Source organism: Nipponia nippon, unplaced genomic scaffold (genome assembly GCF_047370975.1).
Source record: "Nipponia nippon isolate SJK-2023a ecotype South Korea unplaced genomic scaffold, ASM4737097v1 scaffold_4, whole genome shotgun sequence".
NCBI classification, from domain to species: domain Eukaryota; kingdom Metazoa; phylum Chordata; class Aves; order Pelecaniformes; family Threskiornithidae; genus Nipponia; species Nipponia nippon.
In genome coordinates this window covers 61571796-61577559 of record NW_028262358.1, presented here as the reverse complement: position 1 = coordinate 61577559, position 5764 = coordinate 61571796, and positions in this window count along the sequence as shown.

Sequence of the window (5764 nt, the reverse complement as noted above, 5' to 3'; positions counted from 1 at the left end):
CGGCGTGGGTTCTTCTTTCCCTTCTTCTCTTGCCTAGTTTCTTACACCTGCTTCTTATAGAGAGACTTACTCTAGTCACCTTCAGTATTAAAGGGCACAGTGAAAACGGGTTTTCAGTGTCAATTAAAACAAAGCTGTGATGTAGTAATTTTGAAGACTGTGATACTGAAAGGGGGTGTGGGGTGTGACGTGTCCCCTTGCAAAAGAGAAGTCCTGTTCACTTTGTTGACATTGGAAATGCTCATCCTGCGGCGTCGCGTGTCCTGCGGGATCCATTTCGGGAATGCTCGGGTGCTGCACCAGCCATCACCGGTGGGGATGAATAGAGGACTGAGTGCTGAATCCTTCACTTGCTGTTGAGTCTGTTAATAGAAATATGCCCTCTGGTGCCCAAGAAATATCAGAAGGACTTCTGTAGGGGAGGATGCAATACGGTAGCAGTAAGCAAAAGGGTTTCCCATGTTAGGACTGAATGCTTCACCTCTGAAACCCCATTGCAAGGGAGGGAGCCTCAAATCCTTGCTTCCTGCATAAGGTTTTCAGCAGTCTGACTAATCATCTAATCGTGCATTTTACAAACCTTTCTCCATATGCTTACAGCATGATTTTTCAGCCTTTGCATATTACCACAGAGAAGTTCAGGAAGGATATAAATGACAAGGCAATCCAGACTTACAAAAGGTAAAGCAAATACTGCTGCAGGGGAACGAGGGCCACGGCTCAAGAAAGATGAGGGGTGATTTGGAGGTTGGTAAATGCTCTTTAAACAGGCAGCTGTAGCTGTTCAGGTTTAATTTTGGAAGCAGATATTGTGGCTGGCTGGAATAACCTTCAAGCTGAAAAACTGTGTGTTGTGTTAATTGTGGAAAGCACTCTGGATAGCTGCCTCTTAAGTACGAAGATCTGTTTATGAGGTAGAAATGTAAATAAGGTACCATCAAGTAATTGCAAGTGAATGCAGTGATTCCGTGTTGATATCTTGCTGAAGGGATTGTAGGACATGGTTTGGGCCTTAAGCCTATGGGAGAAAACTAAATGAGAACTAATATTTTGAGGAGACTCTTCCCCTAGCTTGATTACTGCAGTCTTCATCACTTTTTTGGGGGGCATATGGTACTGAGCACTAAGCTGCAGAACTTAAGGTTTGATATGCTGTGGTAATTACTGTGTTGCTAAAAGAAACTGAGTAGCGTTGTGAGAATGTGGAGGAAGGAAAAAGTCACCGAAAAAAAGCTTTTCAAGCTGTTACATGATATAGTATGTAGTTAAAATAGGGGTGGCACAGGCAAATTGGGTTAGGAGCATGCCTGGGCTCATGTTCCTGCTGGAGGCATCCCTGATTGTATCAGAGGAGGGGAATGAACTATTCAGGCTGCATACGTGTGTGGGTGTGTGCACCTAAAAATACATGTCCAGGTTTCACGCAGCTATATTTGTATTTGATTTCTATTCTGACAGTATTCTGCGAAACAACTTCTGTTCATTCTGATGCTAGTAAAACCTGGCCATATAAAACAAAACCTGCTTTCCCATTAAGGCTGCAGCTGCTGTGCTTTGTCATTGACTTAGTACATGAGTATTTTTTGGCCTTAAATATGCATATTAATCACTGGGTTTCCTGCACATTTACTTTTCGTTCAGTGATGTCCAACCGACATCAATGGGCTGTGTAGAGAAACTACAGTGGCTGGTATAGCTCCTTAACCCACAGCCTGCCTGGTGCGATGCTCACGTGAGCAAAGCTTGCGGGGCCGAACCAGCTGTGGTGGCATCCAGGAGTAGTTCTCAAGCCATGTTCCAAGAAGAAATTTGCTCCTTCCTCCCATGAAGAAAAGTGTTTCCTTTTTGTAATGTACCTGCCTGGAGTGCTGTACATTCAAGAGTTTACGTCTGGCTCCATTATATAATGTAACCCCGAAGCTACTCCCTTTTGTTCAACATGCACTGCACTTGTTTTCTTGTGAGAAAAACACGTGTGTAGATCCCATCCATCTTACTGCTTCTGTGTCCCATTTTCCTGGCTACATACTCATTTAACAAGCATTTAAAAAAAATAAAAAGCTCCAGCAGGATCTTTTCAAAATAAAAATCTCCCTGGTTATCCAGATAGAGTTACAGAATAACAAATCAATGCTGCCTTTGTGTGATGCCTGCGTGACTCTTACTAATACAAGAGTCATAACTGTGGAATGGAGTCTTTGGAGGTAGAAGGTAATCCGGCCATAAAATCAAGGAGGCTTAAATAATAATATTAATTGCTAATTGCCAAATACTTCAGCCTTTTTTTTTTTTCCTTTTCTTTTTTTTTTTTTTTCAGTGCCTGAGCTTTTAAATGCGTTTGGCTCCAACCTAACTAATACCTTGTTTGGAATGTCATTAATAGTAGGCTCAGTTCACTTGCCTGGGACTTGTTCTAAGAAGCATCCCTGCTCGCTGATTACTTGTATAATGTTCTCAAACCTCCCAGTCCTCACAAGACAAATTGATCCTTTCGTATTTGTATGTTTAGGAAGTATCATTCTATGGGCACAAGACACAAATACTAGTTGAGGATACTTGGTGGCTCTGAGCCGAGCTCTTCCTTTCCCGTGCCTTCTGTAAGACCTGGAGGCAGACAGCACCTCTGAGATCGGAGACATGGGGAAGATAAAGAAACTGAATCAGAACGAAGGATCAACATTTTTAAAATGAGGGAATATTTTCTTTAAAGCTTTGTTTAAGTGATTGCTATGGTTACAAGCTCTGTAACCAGGGTACTCCAGTTACACAAATAGTAATTGAGTTTAGCCTGCTTTTTAATCTCAGTTTTCTGCCGAAGAATATATTGAACTGCGTGGGAGTCTTTCCTCGCCATCGGGCAGCCTTTCCGTTCGGGGCAGTCAGCGCTAGATTGGCTGGCCGGGCCGACGGCGGACAGGGAGCAGGCTGCAGACCTTGGCGTACGTCTGGGGAGGATGTGGGAACCGAATGGTCGGTAGCAAAATACCGCGTAAGCTGTAATTCACTGCTGAGGGCAGCGTGGCAGCCGGGTTGGTTGGAGTACAAGTCAAGGGCAGAGTAAGGGGTGTTTCCTGTCAAAAGGTTTATGGCAGTTTTTCCTAATGTTTTTGTAAGCAGTCCTCACTTAAAAATTGGCAATGTTCATATCTTGTTGAATTTAACTTCCCGTGGCTCTGGCTGGAAAAGTCCTTGTTTCCCTTCTTCACCTCTTTCCTCCTACCCATGCTGGGGCTGAAGGGATGCTCACAGCCAAGGGGGCATGGACCTGGCTCCTTCCAGACCCACCGAGCTGGCTCTGCACCTCAGTGCTTGCAAGTACAAGATGCAACACGGAGAGGCTGAAGCCAGACCTGGGGAGGGCCACCATGGGTGTCACGGAGCTGAATTATTTTGCCCCTGTGTTCTGCCTTCCTCACCTGTAATATGCTTGTGACTTGCTTCTGAGGACTATTTATGTTAAAGTTTGCATGGAAAAGGAAGGAAAAAAAGGAACGCTGCTTAACTGCCCCTGCTGCCGCATGTTAATGGCATAATACCTGTTGGCCAGGGGAACATAAAGCACTGCGAGCTTGCTCTAGTACCTTGCGCAGGGAGCCATGAGGGTCCTTGTTTCATTATTCGTGTGCTGGAAGAAGATCAGCGGGGCTCCTGTTACTGCCGTGAAGTGACTGCTTCGTGCGAGGCATCGTGCCCGTGGAGGTGGAGCAGCTACGCAGCAGGTGGAGCGGGATTGCCCAGCCGTCTTTCTGCTCTTTGGGAAGATCCTCATAGAAGTAGCTTTCAGGTGCTGCCTGTCTGTGGCTGAAACAAATGAGAAAGGAGTAGCTTGCAGCAGAGCTGGGAAGCCAAGACAGGATTTTGGCAACGTAGCTGTCCTCAGTCTCCTGAAGTCCGTGGAAATGGTGGTGTGCCTGTTTATGCCAGGAGAGGATTTGTACTAGTGCTTCCGTTTGTTAATTGCTGGACATCAGAAATTCAGAGTACAGGTATTGCTGAGAATAGGCACTGTGTAAATTAGTCATGTGTTTGGCGGATCTCTCATTAACAAGGAATTCTTAATAAGAATTATAATATTCTTATTAATGAGGAATTACCCTCAGAAATACCCTCAGAAATTTTGCGGAGAAAATCCCTTTCACAGGAAGAAAAGAATCAGAAATGCGACTCATACAGTAAGGTGAGGACATTTGGCTGAAGGCGTGAAAGAGGTGATGGGAGAATTAACATTTCACTTCCCTCTGGAGAGCGTCCAGCAGAGCACGGCTGGAGGGAGGACAGACTGGGGGAAAGATGGAATTAGCATTTTGGTGAAGACAGGGAGAGCTTCAATCGAGATGTTTGGTGACTAGTTTAGTTTACTTGCAACATAAAATTTGACTTGGGAGAAACTGTTGTCAAGTACAAAGGGCCTACTTTGGTCTCTCTTTCTTGTTATTACTGTCACTAGAGCTGGTAGGAATTAATACCTGTAGCACTGGGCACAGCCCAATGCAAGAATGCCTTGAGAGGGGAGGGGAGTCTCTGGGTTGCACTTGGCTTTTGCCGAGGATGGCGTCTGCATGCTGGCACTCTCATCCGCGGGGATGGCGACGTTGTCGCGGCCTCACTGGAGGTTTCTTATTTGTGCGGATTTTGGCACGCTCCGTGTCTGACCTTCTCTGATGAAAATGTGCTGGCAGAGAGGAGCGCTGGAGAGCCCAGCCCCGTTCTGCTCCTGGGCTGAGAGCACGGCTGCCCTGTCGTCCCTTCGCCGCTCAGCTGCCACCTCTGTGCAAACACACGGCTACACCTAAAGCGGCTGGAGTTTCCAGGCCAAACTATTATTTAATCCTCCCTCCCCCCTGCACTCACCTGCTGAGTAGTAGAGATGTAGTTTTGTGAGCCAAGCCAGAGAGAGTGGGCCATATTTTAAAGTGAGTGTGTATAATCTCCAGAAAAAATACTGTGTAATTGCAAACTCCCATTTTCTTCTGATTGTTTTGACGGAGGTCAGGGCACGATAAACGTGCATGTGAGAACTTGCACTGGTTTAACTGCATCAATTTGAACACGGACAGGCATGAACAAGACCCAGAAACATCTGTATTGCACTTTTGAACAGCTGTGGTGTGGTAGCGAGGACCCCAAAAGAAGCCTGACTTTCCTCCATAGTACCATCGCTCCCTCTGACTGCCATAGGTGCACGCTGCACCAGCACAGTAGAAAATATTTCAGACATGCTTTTGAGTCCTGGAGTCAACAGTGCGAGGGCACAAACCATGTGAACTTCATCATAGTGTCTTAACCTTGCCCCTGGCTTTTGGGACCAAGTCGTAGACACCTTACAAGTCTTAGCAGTTAAGTAGTTAATCATCAGCTATGACTGTGACTCTTAGCTAAGTGGTTCCAGCAGAAGTTTTTATAACAAAAATACATATCCAACAGACTTCAAAATGGTTGTCACACATTTATTGTTCAGACTTTGCTGGTTGGAGTACCCCTGGGAGACGCCCTGTAGGGTATGTTTCTGTTCAATATATTTACCAACGATCTGGATGCAGGAGTTGAATGCACCATTAGCAAGTTTGCTGATGATACCAAACTGGAAGGTGCTGTTGACTCTCTTGAAGGATGAGAGGCCTTGCAGAGGGATCTAGATAGATCGGAGCACTGGGCAATGATTAATGGGATGAAATTTAGCGAGCTCAAATGCCGGATCCTGCACCTAGGATGGAGTAATGCTGGGCACAAGTATAAATTGGGAGCGGAGTAGCTGGAGAGCAGC